General features: G+C 45.6%; 1 long non-coding RNA gene across 1 annotated transcript; it reads right to left on the reverse strand.

The window, feature by feature from the left end:
* Window positions 1–9698: 9698 nt before the first annotated feature.
* Window positions 9699–17436, reverse strand: LOC131827645 (uncharacterized). Its single transcript, XR_009352100.1, has 3 exons — window positions 17222–17436; window positions 16486–16765; window positions 9699–9860 (listed from the first exon to the last, which is right to left on the reverse strand). It is a non-coding gene; the product is annotated as an uncharacterized LOC131827645 (long non-coding RNA).
* Between the last annotated feature and the right edge of the window lie 3666 nt (window positions 17437–21102).

Raw genomic sequence — 21102 nt, forward strand, 5'->3', positions numbered from 1 at the left:
CACCCTCTCTGGCTCGTCGTGCGGACGCTGTGTTTCCTGCAGGAGGACTCTCCTCAGAGTCACATTTCGGCTCTCCGTGGTCTCCCGGGTCACCTTGCTGGTGAGCGTCCCGGCGGGGCAGAGGGGACTGTCACCTGCTGCGGGCACCGGGACAGGAGAACGGAGCCCGTAAGGCACAGGTTAAGCATTTGGGCATCTTTCGACGTCAGCCTTCGACACCAGCCTGTCGCAGTCGGGAGGACATCACGGCCGCTCCTTCCCTCTGCCAACACCTTGGGGCCCCTTCCCGCCCTCGGAGCAGAAGAAGCCGAACGAAGAAGCCGAACGAGGCGTCCGGCCTCTCCCGGACCAGCCCTCATCTGCGCCGCCGGGGGAAGCATCGGGAACACCGTTGGTGGAAGCCTTGACACGCTCTGCAGGGCACGAGCGGCAACAGACCCTTTGTCACGACCGCAGAGCTCCCTGGCACGGAGGGTGCATTTTCACACATGGGAAGTGAGTGCAGCTCGTCGTGGGATGGGGAAAGGCACCTGCATTCGCGCTTCTGCCACTCACGGGGGCTCCAAATGCGCTAAAATCTGCCCCAACTCCGAGCCCTCGTTGGACACAGTGACTCATCCCGGCTGCTGAGATGTGGCAAGTGGCCGCAGCCGCCGGAAGGCTCTCTGCCCGCCTGTGAGTCACGCCTTCTGTCACCAGCATCTCGGGCCCGGTTCGCCGACGCACCACGGCCAGCAGTGCCAGCGGACGCAGGTGTTCCCCCTGCTCCGTTTGATGTCACAGGCCCCAGACGGCTGCTGGGAATGAATGACTGAAGACCTCGCGCCGCCTCCCGCCCACCCCCCGCCTCGGCCTTGCCAGAGCGCTCTGCCGCCCGGCACGAGGGGAGAGCTCTGCCAACACTCCAGAAGGTCCTCGGGTCATGGAGACGCCCCTTCAGGACGCCAGCCTGGCACCTCGGAGAGGGACGAAACTGAAACGGAGAGCTCTGCTCGCTTCGGGGTCTGGGGCTCCACACACAAGAGCAGGGCCCGCAGCTCGGCGTCCGCTGCTGTCAGAATTTCCCATTCCTGCCAACGCGCGCTTTTGCAATATTCGTAATTCCGGGGCCTGGACGGGGAGGCCTGTCCCGACGTACACAGCTGCTTTCTAAAGGTGTACGTATGCTCCGACCGGGCGGCACTTTGAGCTGCTCGGAGAACACAGCAAGACAAATACCGCTGCCACGAGAAATGACGGCATTATGTACCGCAATAAACAAGACAAATGACAGGCCGGACAGGCACTGGCTCGCGACAGTTGGCAGCCACAACCATCTGTGGGTCCAAAGTCTGAACTATTTGTTTTCTCTCCCTCGGCTGCCTTGATCTTTGTCTACCTCCACTGGAACCACTGATCTTCGAGGCAGCCTAGACAAGCCTGCAAACCTTTGACTTTCTTAGGGTTTAATTAAGAAATACAGGTGTTGCTACAGAACGGCCCAACCTTTCTGTGGGTCTGAGGAAGAAAACACGACAAGAGACCTCGTGTCCCTCTCTCAATGTGGAGAAGCTTTTTGCTTGCAAAGAACCTGAAAGCAGAAGAGGCAAACCTAAAGATAATTAAGAAAAATGATGGTGTTTGTCGCCACAGAAGATATAAATCTTCTGTGTCTCTCGTTTATTTATTGATTAAACAAGGAACCCTACAATGGATTGAAGCTCCTGCTTTTGTCACTAGGAAGGTAACAGTGAGGTCCATTATTTCATTATGTGAAACGCTAATCTATATTTCTCATTTAGAATCTGAGTCCTCTGCATGGTGGAAATCTCAGCTTACACCAGTGATAAGAGAGAGCCTAATGAGCCCTAATGTTGCCACTGCAGAACTCGCCCAATTAGAGCAGCTGTTCCGTTACAGAAGTACACTGTGAACTTCTAACGCAGGATCCTGACAGTTCAGAGTCGAAAGATCCACGCTAAGGAACGTCAGATGTTTAAGCAGGTGTCTTTCTGAGCATACCTACCTCCTGCCTTGATTCTCCCTTCCTGGCCCTGTAGGAAGATACTGGGAAGGGTTTCATCAGAAAGGCAGACAGAAGGATTTTTCAGACAGTGAAAGTGCTGGCAGAGTTCTCTGTGGTAAGAACCTTTCCCCGTCCCTGTTGAGACCGGGGAGTGAGACAGCGGAGCAGGACCGCTGATTTCCTGATCACTGCATTTTCTCTTCTGCACGACTGTTTCCCTTTCAGCACTCATTAAAATAAGGCAGAATGACCCTACCCAGGAGTCCTCAGTGGCAGATGCTGGGAAAGCAAAACTGCAGGGTTCCGGGCACCTCTGCTACAATTTCTTACCCAGGTAGCGCATCTTCAAATCATCGTCACCACAGGCACAGAAACGCACTTGGTAGCACGACGGGCCACCTGCGCGCGGGCCCCTCTGTGCACGCGAAGAAGCAGAGCGGGGGGACGATGGGGCACGGGCTGACCCTAAAGCGGACACGGCCCGTTCTGCACAGCTCCCAGTCCGTGAAGACGGGCGGTCCTAACGCCCTGCTGAGAGGACAGACGCGGGAAGTTTTCCCGGAGGAGACGGTCCTGGAAGAAAGGGACCCCTTCAACACGGTGACTTGGGGAAGGGATAGAGCACCCCAGTCGGAGGAAGAAACATGAAAACATCAAAGCAGGAACGTGCAAAGCTGCTGTGGAGCCAAGTAGAGGGAGAAGATGAGCAAAGTCCCAGGCACGCGAGCGAGCATGGAAAACTGTTTGCTCCGAAACACTCACGTTTCTCTTCATGTATTTGTGACACGCTTCAGGGCGCTGGGGAGACAGTGTGAGCAAGACAAACAAAACCCCTGCTCCCCCGTTGTTTCCGAGCTGGAGAGGATTCGGACAATGAATGTCGGATGTGTTTTAAAGTGACGCAAGTTCTGTGTCTGCTCTCACGTTACGAAACGACGGAAAGCAAGGTTCCAGAAGGAGTCCCAGAGAGTTTTTCTCCTAAGGTAACTCTTAAGCGGAGACCTCAAGTGACGGCTGCTGTGGAAAAGAGAAGCCCCGGCCAGGACGGCCGCGTCCCCGAGCCCGACGAGCAGTGGCGTGCGCAGGTGCACCGGCTCACTCCACAGACGGCCTTCCTGGTGCTCTCACAGGGGCTTTTCTCTCCCCCAGGGCTCCGGGACTCCGGTTCGCCCTATGCACAGGGAGAATGTTTCGAGGTTAAAAAGCCAACTGCACTCCCCTACTTCCCGGGCTAATGGGAACTGTAAAAAGTAATAATGTGGTCTTCGTGTCCAATAGCCACCTCTCCCTTCCCAGTAAATTCAGCATAAAACTTCTCCAAGATGATAGATCAAGACGTGTGTGCGGGCACGTGCCGTCCGTGCTGTCAGGCCGCAGAGAAAGAGCAGGGAGTGACTGATGGCCGTTTCCCCGCCGGCACTGGTGCCGCTGCACATCCTTCCTGGGACTTCTGGACGCGGCCCTCCACGCTCTCAGTCCCGCTCTGATTTTCATTTTTCCCCACAAAGCCTATCGCAGCTGCCTTTTATTACTAACACCGGTTAGCATGTCCCGGGAGAGATGATTTCTGGATGGTTCCAGTTCTCTCCACAGTCTCAACAACGGATAAGCTCTTAAAATCACCCAGGTAAGAGCGGCGACAGCTCAGCCTCGGATGGAACGGAACAGACAGGAAAAACCGTATTTCCAAGTGCCTGCAGCAACCTCCAGGTCAGTCTCCCTCTCTGACCCAAAAATAAAAAAGGATGGGAGAGAATCCACCCGCATAATGTGACGAGAAGCGCAAGGTGATGTGTCAGAAATAACAAGGCAGGTCAAGCCTCTTTTGTTGTTGCTGAAATGATGAGCCACATGCCTTCCCCCATAACTGCTTCTGCTCCTCGAGGAACAATAATCCGGAGCCTGTCATTATCTTTCCAGAACAGTGGAATATGCAGATTTCTCCTGCTAGGAAATGACAGCCCCATCACGAAATAAAGCTGAGCATCCTCTCCTGCTACGTGGCATCATTGTTGTTTTGTTTGTTTGTTTGTTTGTTTTTTAATGGCAATTATTCACATAACTCCAGTCTCAAAAAACACTTTATATGGTTTTCAAGTTTTCACATATGTGTGAATCACCTGAAGCTTGTTAAAAATTAGATTCCAATTCGGAGAGTCCGGGGTGTGGCCTAAATTCTGCATTACTCAGTCACCCCCAGATCCACATCTGCGGGTCTGCCAAGCACATTTCATGTAGTGAGACAGGAAAGCGTGTCTCCAGACTTATAGTCTTGATTACTCTGTATTTTGTTTTGCTTTATGGAACACGCCAGTTTCTACTAGACTTGGGTTTGGATCAGGACCCTTGCTCTCCTGGTGCTTGCGAGTTCTCTGGTGACGACGTTTGAATATCTTGACTTTTTCACAATTATGGTTGGTCATGTATTACTGTTCCCAGTGAGAGCTGGATTCTTTACAATTCATGCTCTGCAATTTATTAACGTGCAAGGCACTATGCTGATGAGTTGAGGTGCAGAAATTTTCTTTCTTAATTTTTGAGAAAGTTAGTAACTAAATCCTTTAGAAACCCAGTAAGCAAGTGTCTGCTTGTTTAAGAAAGACAGTGTTTCTTTGGAAAATATTAAAGGCACACCCCCTTCCTAGAGGCCAAAAAAAAAAAAAAAAAGTTATTTTGCTTGTTCCTTGGTAGAGGGAGAGCTATGAAAAATCATGGAAGGGAGTTTAGAATAAAAGTAATTTTATTTTGCATTTTGGTTCAGATCTTGTAATTTCAAAGAAAGCCTTTGAAGACAGGTTGATTTTTATAATTTCCTGCATTCCACTTAATATCACCTGGAGCCCATCAAGAGAAGTCAGAATATCCTGCTCTGACACGTGGGTGTGAAGCGAAAACAACACCTTTATATTTTAAACTTCGCTGTTTCTGAAAGTGAGAGGTTGAGAGGCGGAGAGGTTGGAAGTGCTGGCTTTGTCCAGGCGCAGAAGAAGGGAGTACAGCACTCGGCCCCCAGATAAATTCAGATCAGATTTGCAAAGCTGGTATTTCTGTCTGAAGCCCTCTTAAGCAGAATCTGTTGACCAAGCCACAGTGCATCCTGTAGTTGGTTTTGCATACAAACATCCTCTAAAGTCTGTGGCTGAGAATGTTTTATTTCCTTAAAACCCATGCCAGTTTTAAGATTGTCAATTTATTTTCAAATTGCAGAGTTGGGATGGTACTTGAGTGTGCAGGAGGATGTATTGCTCAATTGTCATTTAACCATAGATTAAATGTCTGCATAAAAAAGGAATGCATTTTACAATTTTCAAATTGATGAAAGTTTTATGGGGAGATGTAATGAGAATAAGGATGTATTTTATGCAGGAGGAAACGCTGTCTGGCACTGAGAGCCACAGACAAGGATTTAAGAGCCTGGGATTGAACTGGTGGCATCACAAGAGATGCCTTCAGGCACGGACGCTGAACCATAAAGGCTCATGGCCTCCTTTGGAACCTCAAAGACGTCGGGGCTCCCCGCTGTAAGGAGAAGGCAGGATCGTCGCAGATCTGGCCGTCTGAAGTTGGGCCCAGAGCTGGAAGGAGTGTAACACAGAGCAGAGAAGGCATAGCATCGTGGTCGGACGCGTGGGTCCCCAACCAGACTTCCTGCACTGGAATCCGCTTTCCAGCAGGGTGACCTTGGGCGGGTTACTTAACTGCCTATGCCTCAGTTTCTATAAGCCGATGAAAATAAAAATAGTCCTTACCTGGTAAGGTTGCCATGACGATTAGTGAGTAACGTTTGTATAACGCTCAGATCAGAGTCAGCGCAGGCCCTTTGTGCTTGTTAAGTTCATGAATGAACGATCAGGCGAAGCGTTGGAGGCGTTTATTCTCCAGACTCAGGCTGCTGAGTTCCAGAGAGCCCCACCGCTCGACCAGGCAAGCTACGAGTCTAGCCGAAGAGTGGGTCACGCGCATCTCCCAGGACATGAATGATCTTGGCCAAGACCCGAGCCTCTCTGAAGCCTGGTTTACTCACAGAGCAGCAGACCTCCCAAGGTGGCTGGACAGTAGCTATCTCCCCCTTGCTGGTCTTGTTGGTGAGTCGATAAGGGTATCTTTAGCTCACTGAAGAGTAGTAAGCAAGAACGGACCAAGGAAAGAAAACAAAACAAAGACCCCGCAGGGTTACACCAGTGGTACTCCTGGAGGCGGGCATCCAGGCCGCCATCAGCTCTCTCTGGCTGTAGCGGTTCGTCCCTTACGACTCCACGTCAAGGTGCTGTCATGCAGCCCACATCGGGCTACTCAGTTCCCAAAAATAGCCTCTTCTGACTGCGTGTTTTCTAGCACACAGTACGTGACGGTAACACCTCACACCGAGAGAGCACGTTACTGTTTTGCAAAGCCTTTCACATCTAGCATTTTATTTAACTAGACATATTGTAAGAAAGTCATTTGTCTCTGAAGAAACAGCTTTGCAGAAATTTCCAAATTTAATTTAAAAACATACTTTCATTGTTAACAGAAGTTATCATTGAAAACAGTATTTCCGGGGCACCTGGGTGGCTCAGTGGGTGAAGCCTCTGCCTTCAGCTCAGGTCATGATCTCAGGGTCCTGGGATCGAGCCCCCATCGGGCTCTCTGCTCGGCGGGGAGCCTGCTTCCTCCTCTCTCTCTGCCTGCCTCTCTGCCTACTTGTGATCTCTCTCTCTCTCCTCTCAAATAAACTAAATTAAAATCTTAAAAAAAAAAAAAAAAAAAAAAAAAAAGGAAAAGGAAAGAAAGCAGTATTTCCATCAGTGACTCCTTCTAGTGAGGGACTGCAGGCAGGGCGTCTCTGGGTGTCGGCCGCAGAGCGCAAGGCCGGCCCCGCACTGAAACCGCTCTCGAGCGCTCTCCTCTCCCCGCTCTCTCGGCTTCTACCCCCAGCCCTTGCGGCCTGTTATACTGAACACATCTCAACTGAAATTAAAAGTAAAGTCTGTTTTCACTTGTTCAAAATCTCTACACACGCACCACAAGAGTAGCTTCATCTGTAACTCCCTTTCCCTGAGCCCCAAACCCTGAGATGTGCCCACTGCCCCGTGCGCAGTGTGCGGAGCCTGAACATTAGTGTTTCCCTAAATCCACGTCCGGCTCTGCCTCTCATCTCCTGGCCCGGCGCTAACTTAATTATTGATGACTTGGACTTCTCTTTTATTTCACGAAATGAGTAACTGTGTATCTCGCCCACTTTCCAAAAACATCTGAGGGAACTCAAAATCAGGTGAGCGACTGGAGAGCTCCAAGGAACAACAGAGTCGGGTTCCCAGGTCTCGCCCCTGCTGCCCCGCAGCTGCTCCTGTCTTCTTCTCACTCACCTGCTGCATGGGGACATCCGTCACTTCACTGGAATAATCACGGCCTTAGTCTCCCTCTGTGAAGTGAACCCAAACCTTGTGAGCCACAGAATCTTCCCAAGACCCATTTTCTCTCCTCCCCCAGCCCGGATCCTCCGTCTCAGACAAACCAGCCCCTGGAGACTCCGAGTGCCTTTCTCCGTCCGTCTCCTGCTGTCACCCCTGTCCTTAGAAGTTTATGTTGCTTATTCAACAAACATTGACATCACGTTCTGGTCTGTGCCTGTCCTTGCTCGAAGAGCCTTATATAGTTTAGCGCCTTTAGAGCTCATAACAACACACAATGGGTAGAATTATTATCTATCTTCCAATGAGAAAAGTAAAAGGGAGAGAAGCTCGGTGCCTTACGCAAAAATGTCAAGCCGAGTGGCGCAACCGGGATGGGACTGGGGCACCCGGGTCTAGAGTCCGGGCTTCCCTGGACTCCGCCTCCACGCCGCTCCCTGTGTGGTGAGTGTGGATCTGCCTGGGTCCCTCCTGAGCGCCTGTGAGAAGAGCTCATGCCGCTCTTCTACCCTGAGCATCTCCAGAGCAGTCGTGCGCCTCTCCTCCAACGTAGGCCCCAGTCGCTGGGGACCCTCTAGCATGAAAAAAGAATAACAATAGGGGTGCCTGGGTGGCTCAGTGGGTTGAAGCCTCTGCCTTCGGCTCAGGTCATGATCCCAGGGTCCTGGGATCGAGCTCCGCATTGGGCTCTCTGCTCAGCAGGAAGCCTGCTTCCTCCTCTCTCTGCCTGCCTCTCTGCCTGCTTGTGATCTGTCAGTCAAATAAATAAATAGAATCTTTAAAAAAGAAAAAAGAATAACAATAACTCAAATTCATGGAGAGCAAGTTTCATGGACCCTAGTGTGGTTGTATTCTGTGAAGAATACAATTTTTACATTGGATACTGATAAACAATGTCTGAATTTAGAAATTTAGAGATGTTGTTTAGATTTGAAGGAAACCAAAATAAAACTACATGCTAGACTTATAACAACAACAACAAAAATGTGTTCCCCAGGTTGGGTTTTGGTTTTTTCCTGATATGGAAAAGATGCAACCCATGCAGGAAAATGGAGAGGACGATTTTACCAGGATCGACAGCGCCCAGGTCTACTTAGTAACCATGTTCTTTTCTTGCACTAACCTATCGTGGTGAAACGCAAGAAAGCATCCCACAATTACACAGACCTTCTGTTCCACCAGTCCAAGCATTTTCAGCTCTAGACTTTCACATTGTTTTTATTAGTTCATACTGCCTAATAAATTACCAGCAATGTACTGGCTTAAAATATTTATAATCTGGAAGACCACATGATCAGTGAAGGATGGCAAATTTCTGTCAAAATAACTCACCCCCATCGATTTTGCATGAAACCAGAACTCGCCTATTATGGTCTGGCTCTGAAAGAAAAAACAGGGAAAAATTTAATCTTACTCTATTTTTCTCTTCCCGTCCTCCAACTCCACTGCCTGTCTCCCAAGGACCCCTCCGTGTCTCTCCGTGACCACACACACACACACACACACACACGCATTGTGCCGCTTGAGAAGCAGATTTTCCCCAAATGAATAAGAACCAAGTATTAAAACAGGTTACTTCACACTAAAAGAACATGGCATAAGTTTTCATTTCTCAAGGACTCAAAAAATTAAAAACAAAAGATTGGTGAAAAAATTATTATACATTTTACCTCTACCATTTAAATATTTTCTTAAATTTGGGAAAATATTTTTTGTTGATGTTTTGGAGCATATGTTGGGCTTATGGTGAGTATTGTGTCATTTAACTTCTTATCAAGAGATGGAATGAAAGATTTCTCATGTATTTTATACCAGTCCTTAAGAGATAAGCTCAATAAGATGCAGCCTGTACCCAAGGCATGGTTGTCATTCAGTCATGCATTTGTGAAGGGAGGGAAGGATACATCTCAAACACTTGATTTTATAGACACTCAAACACAATATTAGTACCTGATCAAGAAAGCACCACCAATAATTAAGTGAGGAATAGCTCATTCACCATTGGGCAAACTGGTTATTTAGAGAGGGAAACTTCTTTGCCTATGTCCCATATCAAAATTTCCACAGGTTTCGCAGTTTACAATGGGGTTATATCCCAATAAACCCATCATAAGTCGAAAATACATTAAATACATCTAAGCTACTGACTACGAAAGCTTAGCCTTCCCCACCCTAAATGTGCTCTGAACACCTATATTTGCCTATAGTTGGGCAAAATCAGCTAACACAAAGCCAGTTGGTTTTTGATCTTTCCCCAGGCCAGTTTTTATAACAAAGTGTTGAATATCTCATATAATTTATTGAATGCTGTGCAGGAAGTGAAAAACAGAATTGTTGCATGGACGCAGAATGATTGTAGAAGTATCCATTGGTGACCCTCGTGATTACGTGGCTGACTGGGAGAAGCAGCTCACCGCCACTGTCCAGCATCTCAAGACAGTGTATTACCACATATCGCTAGCCTGGGAAAAGATCAAAATTCAAAATTTTATTTATGGTTTCTACTAAATGCATATGACTTTCGTGCCACCATAGTAAAAAAATCGTGACTTGAACCCATGTAAGTTGGAGACATCTGTATTTAGAAATACACATTTAAAATATTAAATGTGAAAATGTTAAAAGTATATAAAATATCTGAGAAAATATAGAGTAAATATTTAATTACTAACTAAGCAAGAATTTCTAAGCAACAGAAACAAAACATATGGACAATAGTTAACTATCTTAATAAAACATTTTTAATTTTCAAATATCTTAAACTAGAATTAGCGCATTAAAAATAATATATTGGGGAAATATCTGACAAAATTCTAGTATACAAAATGTTACATATAGAGTTTTGGGAAAGTTTTTCTTTAGTAAGAAAAGTAATAAAACATTATTAGAGTAATGAGTAAAGAACATGAATAAATAATTCGTAAAAGAACAAATACAAATGACCAATTAAGACAAAAGAAAATATTTCCTCCACAATAATAATATGTAAAAAAATGTTTTTCAGCTGTCTAATTAGATTTTAAAAACTAAAACATTCAATTGTAAGGACTCTGTAGGGAGAAAAGTGATCTCAGAGACTGTACCATGTATATAAATTGATGTAATCTTTTCTTGAAAGCAATTTGGCAGTAGAGATCAAGGACTTTGAAAAAAAATTAAACATTTTAGCCCAATAATCCTTCTTAGAGGAATCTAGGTAAAGGCATTAAAAGGCATTTATAAACCAGATTATTTGATGTAAGAGTACTTGGCAACAAATTTTCTGACAAATAGTTTTAGAAGTTGGTATATCCATGATAAAATTTATGCAATTATTTTTAAATTCATAATTTAAAGGAACATATTATGACTTGAAGTAATGCTTTCAATATGTAAATGAGTCAAACTAGCAAGATACCCCACTGTACATAAAATGATCTCAATTTTATATTTTAAAAAAATATATGGGGGCACCTATGTGGCTCAGATGGTTAAGCGTCTGCCCTCAGTTCAGGTCATGATCTCCGGGTCCTGGAGTCGAGCCCCAGGTCAGGCTCCCAGCTCAGCAGGGAGCTTGCTTCTCTCTCTCCCTCTTCCTCTAACCCTGCTTGTGCTCTCTCTTTCTCTCTCTCTCTCTCTAATAGAAATAAATAAATAAAGTCTTTTAAAAAATAAATAAATAAATAAATATGTATTAAGGCTTTTAAAAGGCTAGTATTTGTTTTAAAGATTTTACTTATTTATTTGAGAAAAACACAAGTGGGAGAAGGGACAGAGGAAGAGGGACAAGCTGAGTCCCCTGAGTAGGGAGGCTGAGGTGGGGCTTGATCCCAGCACCCTGTAATCATGACCTGAGCTGACATGTAACCAACTGAAACACCCAGGTGCCTGGTCAGTATTTCAACAGAGATTGCCCTTGGTGATTAGATTACAATCACAAATATTACTCTCACTGTCAGAAAAAAATAAGATCTTACTTAATATTTATTGATAAAAATATACCTAAAGTAAAGGAGACTAGACTTCTGGGATGATTTGGAAAACTCAGGTCAGACCCTAGCATAAGCAAAATGCATGATTAAAAATTTGCCAAAACAGGTTTCCAAAATGATCTCTCTAGTCGTCTTATTTATCTACAATTATTGCCGGGAGACAAATCTCCATGGGTCTCTCCTGTTTTAGCATGTCTTTATTCTTAACTATTCTCTTTAGTATGTTTGCCTAATACACAGCTGTGGAGTATGCAGTGTCTCCATCCAGAGCAAACAGCAGACATGTTTATGCCCATTTTCAAAGATTTGAGTTCACGGTGTTCTGGATTCCCCTCTTGTAAGACAACCCACCCTATGTGTAGGTGTCACCTGGCCCTCTTCCCACCACTCTATGAGAATCATGGCCAATATCTAGCTAATAATACCCCTGTGAGTAATAAATGGTCCTTTGTCTCTGACCCAAGTATTTCATATCTTCTGCCAGCATCCATGAAACTGACAGGCTAACATGTTACTTTGTAAGTAGGGTAATATCTCAGACTTTTCACAGATCTTCACAAATATCTCATTAAAAATTTATTTCCTTGGTTTGAAAAGTTTTCTATTAAAATGAGCATACATTAATAAAGATAGTACCTATACTTTACTCATCTATAACTTAATAATATGAAAGAATTTATAAGACTCTTTGTTACAAACAAGGTTCAGGCAGAGGAGACTATGATAAGGATGTATCATGCATCCATAATGGTGGAGCTCAGTAGATAATGGTACACAGAAAAGAGGAGAGGCAGACTCTTCTGAAAGGGAAGGAAGGAGAAGACAACCACTGAATAAGGTGACCTTGTAATTTATTGTCACTTTGAAGTATGAAAGGGCTGTTGCTGAATATTAGAAAAGGGTAGTAGATTTATAGCATATGATAAATTACAAAATCACTATAAAAAAGGTGTTCAGATTACTCCATGCCCCACACCTACCTTCCCATACCTAGAGGGACAGTACCCTGACCCAAAAGAGCATTTCCAACAGTGCAAAGGCACAATGTCAATTTCAGTAGCACTAATTGATTGACAAATGTGGAAATTTCAAGTAACAAACTACAGAGACTGGAAAAAAAATTTTTTTTTAATGGTCTCTGTTAAGATATTTCGGTCCTGGTCACAGTTTGGATTTTTTTTAAAAAGGAGGACACATGTGTCTTTGAGTAAAAGCTTCTTCCCAGTGGAGAAATTTGTAAGAAAAAATAATAGGATTGACTTGAAAGCAAATCCAGTTCCATTTCTGTTTTCCAAGATTGACTCCTCTCTGCCGCACCCCAGCGCCGTCCGGGCCGTGCCCATGATGATTTCCAACTCAGCATTAACCAAGATTGATGGCAGGCATGATGCCCACGAAATGCTCCTGCGGCTTGCCTTCCTAACCTATGGATTGTTTTCAGTGAAATTGTTGTCTACGAGAGAAAAAAATCAATAAATGGATTGAGCTTTTTATTAAAAACTCTCCAAGAAATAAGATTCAAATGATGAAAGTGTTAAAAAAAAAAAAATAAAGTAACTTCAAATGCTTGTATCATAGAGAAGAGTCCTATCATTGTGAAGTGGTGACCAGTGGATAAAAAGGGAGCCAAACACTTGAAGACTGAACATTTCAATTCCTGAAAATTCCACAGGCTTTTCTCCTTCCTGTAATCTTCAAATAAGGGAAACTTGGGACCACTGCTTCTTAGAGAATTCTGCACTTCAGAAAAACGAATAAGTAAAATCAAATTTAATCTTGATGAAAATGACCTCCATTTGGATAGAAAAGTCATTAGCAGGACCAGAGGAGTCTTGTAAAACATGTGGAAAACATCCTTGTGTTTAGTTAATACTGTTTTAACTGTAGTCTCTACCTGCATAGCCTCGGATAGAGCCAGTTATGATGCTGGATTCCCCTCACCCACGCTGAAGCTAGCTAGCTCTATTTGCTCTCATCTCTGCTTGAAGGGGGAAAAAAAGGTAAAAGAAAATAGGAAAAGCTCCTGGATTCTTACATGGTGTGTGAATCCACTTAACACAATTATAATGCCCAATTAATCTTAGCAACATGAGTGATGAATCATTTCTCCAGGTGTCTCTTCAAAAGAGAGTAAATTGAGTTCCAACATTTGACTATTGTTTTAAACCAACTATAATCATGCCAGATTAATCAGGAAACTAATAATTAAGCTCAAATCCATATTCAAAAATACTCTCTCCCCAGGTACCAACATAACAGCACACTCACTACCCCGGATACCAATTTTTCCAGGGGATACAAGGAACAATAACTGAATTCTATCATTTGTTTCTTCTTTTTAATCTTGATTTGATGGTATCTCCTGCCATCTACTGATAGATAAAAATAGATAAAAACAACTTTTCTGAATCATTTTGCCATCATACCTTAGGTGATCAATTCCCATTTTTTGTTTCAATGTGAAAAATCACCTAAACTTAACATCAAGATTTTTATATCCAGAAAATAGAATAGGTTTGTTTCTAGTGGAAAGGTTTTGATTGCATTCATAACATTTTACATTTAAAACATTTTACATTTATCAGGGGCACCTGGGTGGCTCAGTGGGTTAAGCCTCTGCGTTCGGCTCAGATCATGATCTCAGGGTCCTGGGATCGAGCCCCGTATCGGGCTCTCTGCTCCATGGTGAGCCTGTCCCTTGAACCCCTTCTCCCTGCTTCTCTGCCTACTTGTTACCTCTCTCTCTGTCAGATAAATAAATAAATTTTTTTTAAATTGCATTTAAAATACTATCATATAAGGAAAAATACCTCTGGCTTTGGAGTCACAGGGTTCTTGTCCTAGCTCACTCTAGGGCACAGACCTTGTTCTTTTCAGCTTAGGTTCCTTATTCTAAAATAAAGTGTTGGTGGTAGGGGGCACTTCTCCCAATTTCAAGATGCTCTAGGTCTCACAAGGCATCTGAGTTCTTGACAAACACAGCTCCAAAGCACAGGTCACCCACAGTTCCACATGTGGCTCCATTAAAAACCCCAGGCTGCTCCCTCCCGGCCATGGTCACAGCGTCCCTCCGCCACACCATGGGAGTCTTCCTCCCATTCCGTCTAGTTCGTGTCTGTTGGGTCCCAGCCCCACACTTCCGCCTGCCCCCAGTGTGGAGCGTCTTCAGGAGCGTCCGCTGCGTCTCCTGATGCTGACACAGCATCCTCTCTCGGAAAGACTCCTCTGCCTTCACTCCGACAAAGTCAGCCTGGGAACCGCGATTCAGCTGTTGAATTTAAATGACTTTGCCACCTTCTCTGCGGCTGACTCCAAGTCCCAACTGGATGACAGATAGATTTGATTCTTTTTCTAACCTTTGAAGAGCAGTCCGTCCGAGGACTCCTTGCTTATCTGAGTTCACTCACAGGGTAACTTGAAATGTTTAAGACACAACTGAGAAACAAAGACGGACCAAAAAAGTCCTCGGAGGAACATCTTTAAAGGTCTCCAAGAAGCTAAAAGGCATGTCACCAAACTCCTTTCACTAAAACTAATGCACCTAAGTGCGGGTAGCATCAAGATCTCTAAGCCCATCCACGCTGCGTCTGTAGCCATCGCCCTTCCCAAGCAGCCCGCTAGACACGGGGAGAACGTCCAGGAGAGGCAGAATGGCAGCCGCCAGAGGTGACAGGAAAGCATCTGGCAGTAAACAGAGAAAATGTTATAATCTCTTACTGAATCTTTTAAGAAACCAAAAAGTGTATAATTCCTTTTGGAAAGATTCTCATTAAAATTTGCTAAAATAAAAAAATGATCACAAGGCTTAAAGGTGTAAGTTTTCAATAAGAAAAATTCACCATGCAGTTTTCTGCATTTCTAAGTGATTTTGTCTCCAAGACGAAGCATTCCTACAGAAGTACAGCAAGGGAGCTGACACACTTGGGTTCTTCCCTGGCCGTGTTCTTCTGTTCAGACTTAGTTTTTCAGTGAATTTCCCCAGCTACCTCCCTTACCCCGTGCCCCAGCTCGTAGGTTCCTATGCTCTTAAGCATGACTATGCTTATGATGTTGCTCACGCAGCATCAGCACGAAAGACATCAGCGGCCACACCAGGCTGCCCTCAGGCTGACGGAGTGTGGGATTGTGTGGCCCTCCACAAAATGGTCCTTGGCTGTTTTGTTCTGGTCTGTCAAATCAAGCCTTAGTTTGCTGAATGGCTGGGATTCACCATTTAGAAGGTGGCCTTCCTGCCTGGGGAGCCTCTCCTGTAACCCTCAGCAAGCTTCCCCCCGCCCCTTCTCTACCTGCTCATTCCAGCGGGGCTCGCTCGGCTTGACCCCACCTGAGTTTGAGGAGTCACGCGAGGCAGGCCAGGCAGTTTCTCATCACTCCTGACCTTCGTCTCCACCGTTAGGACTGTCATGTGAAGCAAAGTGTGTCAAAAACAATAATGTGTAACAGATTGCAAAAAAAAAAAAAAATATGAATATGCTTTTACCTCCCTCGGATTTGCCCTTTTACTGTCAGGCACTGGGGTGTGAAGAAGCACAGCTTGGGAGGAATTTGACCGACTCTGTAAAGGTCACGAAAGTTTCCAACAGAAAGTGATGACTCATGTTCCACACATCCTGATATTTCAGAGTGTTCAGGAAAAATGCAGTCGAGGCCAACACACCCTTTCTTTCCATCAGCGTCTTGCCAACTCACTGTACTCGTGAATTCCACTATAAGGGCAGGTCAACAGCCGAGGTGAGGGAAATTGCTTCATGTGAACAAAAGTTCAGAAGCAGGGCAGGAGCGGGACGCCTCGTGTTTATGAACGAGACAGGTTTCATCCAAACACACAGATCTTTTCCATACAAATATGTGGCTCAGTGTTTTGGCATCTTTCAAAGCAAAGTTTGAGAAGCTGCCTTTCCTCCCCAGTTCTGTACACACACATATGCACGCACACGCAAACACCAGCTTTGAAATCGGCTGGTATTGTCTCAGAACTTGAAAGCCAGCCAGCGTCTGACCTTAACTTTCCAGCACTTCAGGAAGCAGGAATTCTCACACCCGAAGGCCTCTCGTTGGAGGAGCCCCTGGACACCGCTCCCCCAGAAATACTTCATTGTACTCACTGCATATTTACCGTGTTCTCTTCCCATCGGAAACACGCAGGGTCACACTCCAAAAGCTCGATAGGACTTTCTCATTTAACGATCAAGCAATATGGCTCCATAACAAACATACGCGACTTGTGAGATCAACTTGCCATCGGCATGTGCGTGTAGGCGGCGTTCCCTGCACAGCGCACTGTGGCGAGACAGGCAGCTCCAACTGTTCCCAGGGCGTGGACCCCGGTACTTGACACTCAGCTTCCCAGGACAGAGTCGGACGGGCCGACTGTGGCTCAGCCCCCGCCCCTTTGCCTGGAAAAGCAAAGGGTGTTTGATTGAGGGAAGCACCGTGTAGTGGGAGGTGGAAAATCGGAGGAACTCGGAGTGGACACCGAGTGGACAAAAGCCGCAGGTCAGCTCTCCGAGTGGGGAAAAGGCCAGACACCAAAGCTCAGTTAAAACCTTCGGAGGCTGTGCAGGCCGTATGGATGGTACTCAGCTGATTTGTTTTCCTTAATGCAAGATTATGTACTCCAAAAAAGAAAATAACTCAAATAAATAAATAAAGGGATGTAAAACCAACTTTATTAAAGCCATGGAAAGGCTTAGTTGGCTTAATTATTTTATCCTATTAAGAGATACAGGAAGAAAAACAGGGGGCCCTTTCAAGCCTTTATCCATCCTCTGTCAACATGAAAATTGAACAGGAAAAGTAAAATCCGAATACCACAGAATGCTGGAATTGGAAGAAATCTCCATAGGTCTGACCTGACTCCTTACTCAGTGCGGGCATTCTCTCTACGAGCTCTCGGAGCTTGCTCTCGTACAGATAGAGTCCATCACTGCTCGGCTCCAGGAAGCAGAATGGTCCTCCTGTATAGAACAAAAATCTATTTACCCATGAACCCCACATATCACCTCGAGTTCTGCTGGCTGGAGCTGCATGGGAAAAGGAAAAATGATTTGCTTTTCGAGCATCGGAACCGTGGCCACTCCCCCTGCCACCACCAGGCCAACAAATAAATAAACAGTTGCTCCGTCTAGGCTCAACCCCTCCAGGTGTTTCAACGGCTCCTCAGAGCCCTTGGCTGTCGTCAGCATTCTCCGAGCCCTCTTCTGTGTAGTTACTGGTTAGGTACCCATGGATGGAATTATTTTTTTTTCTCCCACCTTGTTGCAAAAAATATTTCTGGTGGCTGGGTTCCAGTGTCACTACCCCTTTAAAAAATAGGATGCCCGAAATGAAACACAATACTCCAGAGTCAGAAAGCAAATGCACTCCGTTCAGCACACTTCCCAGATAGGCTACCATATGTCACTGAGTGTTTCAGGATCTGCTGTCATTGAGGAGGAGGAAGTACAAGACTGCAGGGGAGTGAAGACAGAGTCCTGGGTTGTGTTCCAGGATCATTCAGTGTGAAATATACCCTATATAAGGAAAACAACAGATGTAATGTGCTGCTTGTCATACGAAACTCTTCCAACGTGGGAATATCTTATCACAGTCGCAATCTAATGTTGCCTCACACCCCCTAGGGGAAATTCCCCTGGGATGTGTTAGGAAAGGAAACTGCCTTGCAAGAAATTTTTTCAGGCATATTAGAGCTGACAGAAATCAGTTCTGATGTCAGGACTCGGGATGTAAAAGGAGCTAACCAGGAATACAGCCCAGGTGCTCTCCAGGAGCCATCACAGCCTGTACCAAAAAACGCCTCCGGATGTTCCTGGCGCGGAAGACTTTGACAATCTCTAATCCGGGGTAAGAAGGGAAGGAGGCTGCGGAAGGTAGGAGGTTGTAACTGAAGGCAGACGTTGTTAATGGGCTATCAAAAGCACATTTCACAAGTTCAACACATTCCCCATGCCTGCTAGAACAAACAACATATAGGGGCTTCCGTTGATTTGCAGGCAATTGTAAACTGTCTCTGTGCGATTTTACAAGTGTTCAAGCTAATTTGGAGATTTAAAAATCCAGTCCCAGGAGCATCTTTGTGCATTTATGAAGCATCTGAGAAATCACTCATTCTGAAGCCAGAGGATACCTTACATTTTTCCAACTGTCAACCCGTTTTTGCTCTATTCCCTAAGATACACACACACACACACACACACACACAATCCATGCTGATCCATGCCCTGTGTGTATTAATGGTCTTTTTTAAATCCATCTATAATTTTCGACTTTCCAAATCTCCCAATCACCTCAGCCATGGTAGGTCTCCGTGCTTTATCTGAAGCCTACTCCTAAACTTGCTTTTACCACTGAAAGGAGTGAAATAGTAGTTACAAGTTTTGGAAATGTAACCAAAGAATCGTGTTTTATTTAGGTGTTTTAAACTCAGAGATATCAAAAGAAAAAGAAATAAAGAGCTCTGCACAGTGGCTCTGGCCAGGCTGACGACGTGCTGCTTACCCAGACGTGAGTCGGGGTCGTTGTCCCTCGCAGCCAATGGCAGGAGCCTGCTCAAGACGAAGGTGTGTCGCCCTGGCTTTCCGGAAAAGCGTGGAAAGGTATCTTGCCCACGTATTTCAAAAGGAGTCTGCCAAAGCCCGTTCTGTTGAAAAGTCAGCCTCTGACATAACCATCACTTCACTGGGAGGCGCACCATTTCCTACCCAGCACGAACCGCCGCATCCCGAAGGCAAAATGCAGACGTGGCTGTAGGATGGAAGCAAGTTTAGAAACCCACCCGCATTTTCAGAGAAATCTGTTACGTGGAAAATAAGCTCCAGAGGACGGGGATTTTTTTTTTTTTTTTTTAGTCTGTCTTGTTGCGTGATTTATGCCAAGCACCTGGGACCGTGTGTGGCCCATATTTGCTGAATAAATGATGTGACTGACAATGACTATTCTAAGTCCAAGTCTGAAAAGATACTGTTCCTGGACGCTATACTCTGCTCATAAATATTAAGAAGTAAATTGTCTCCTGTTGCCAAATATCAGCGTTTGGACTAAGGCGGGGATAGTCATCAGACGAGCAGGCCTTGGTCGAAAATAATATCTGGACCCATGTGGACATTTCTTAAAACTTGTCTTCTTGGGGCACCTGGGTGGCTCAGTGGGTTAGGCCGCTGCCTTCGGCTCAGGTCATGATCTCAGGGTCCTGGGATTGAGTCCCGCATCGGGCTCTCTGCTCAGCAGGGAGCCTGCTTCCTTCTCTCTCTCTCTGCCTGCCTCTCAGTGTACTTGTAATTTCTCTCTGTCAAATAAATAAATAAAATCTTTAAAGAAAAAAAACAAAAAACTTGTCTTCTTGTTTTACCGACCAAGAATCCATTCTCCACGTCTTTCTGTGGTATACAAAAGGAGTTTACAAAGAAAAGACCAGCAGTCTTCATGATCAGGGGTTCTCTTATGTCTGTAGGAATTTAGCATCTTGGGGCACCTGGACGGCTCAGTCAGTTGAGCATCTGACTCTTGGTTTCAGCTCAGGTCATGGTCTCAAGGTCCGAGGATCAAGCCCCGCGTCAGGATCCGAGCTCAGCAGGGAGTCTGCTCAACCTTCTCTCTCTTCCTCGGCCTCGCCCCCACGACCCCTGCTCACTCACCCATTCTCTCTCTCAAGTAAATAAATAAATCTTAAAAAAGGAAAAGAATTTAATATCTGAATAACTCTTATATCGCAAGGTATTACAAGGTTTTGAGACAAAGACCAGGGCAGATAAATGGAGCCCTGACCTCAGTGAGAACCCTCTGGTAAACAGACGGCGCCCAAGAGGAGAGAGTTGGGTGGGGAACAAGGACCCGGGATGCTGGGGACCGAGTGTGACTGAAGCGGAAGGTGCAGCTGCTGGACAGCAGCGAGCACGCGGCCTGCGGGCAGGGGTGGACGGGGAGGCGCCGACCCCCATCCCCTGCCTTAAAGGGTGGAGAGGGGGCAGGCAGGGTCCTTGGCACGTGTGCTCGGCGATCACTACAGTTGTTCTTCTTTCCTACATGCTCGCGGCTGCTCAACAAATAGCGGGTCCGGCGGATGGACCGGACGTTTTCAGGAAGATCCTACAAGCACAAGTCAGCGTGGGTTTGTTCCTCACATGACATTAGCGACATTGTTTCTAATACATATATTCACAACGATAATACTAAACTCCATAAGATAGCCATAACCTCCTTATAAATCAGTGACATTTTTCCTCTAGGGACCTTCAAAACTGTATTTGCTATTTGCACCTACTTAAGAACTACAGGTTACATAACACTCGTGCTTACTGTAGCCGGGACCAGAGCCCGAAAATCCATGCCGTCCACGTCCTGCACACTTGCTGATTCTGTTAAATTCCTGCGTAGTCTCTTTAACGGTTTCACAAAAATTCTATAATTATGCCAATTTGAAATGAGAGACATGACAAAAATATTTACTGTAGGATTTTGTTATCGTATTTTTTTTTTCCAGTCAGGCACAGAGGACAAAGATTCAGAGCCAGGAGTCAAATGTGGCCTGTCCTTCAAAAGCACTGATTTCAGGGACCAGCATCTTTGGACTTAATAACTGTCATTCTTCGACTGCCCAGCTCTGAGGGGACAGCCAGATGTGTGTGCAGGGGGAGACATCAGGTACCTTGGAATCAACATTACCTGTATTTTAAGTGTAAAAACAAGTAAAATAAAATAAAGGTAAAAGCGGCTCTGAGGCCCAGAATTCTATCAG

Source organism: Mustela lutreola, chromosome 3, assembly GCF_030435805.1.
Source record: "Mustela lutreola isolate mMusLut2 chromosome 3, mMusLut2.pri, whole genome shotgun sequence".
NCBI lineage: Eukaryota > Metazoa > Chordata > Mammalia > Carnivora > Mustelidae > Mustela > Mustela lutreola.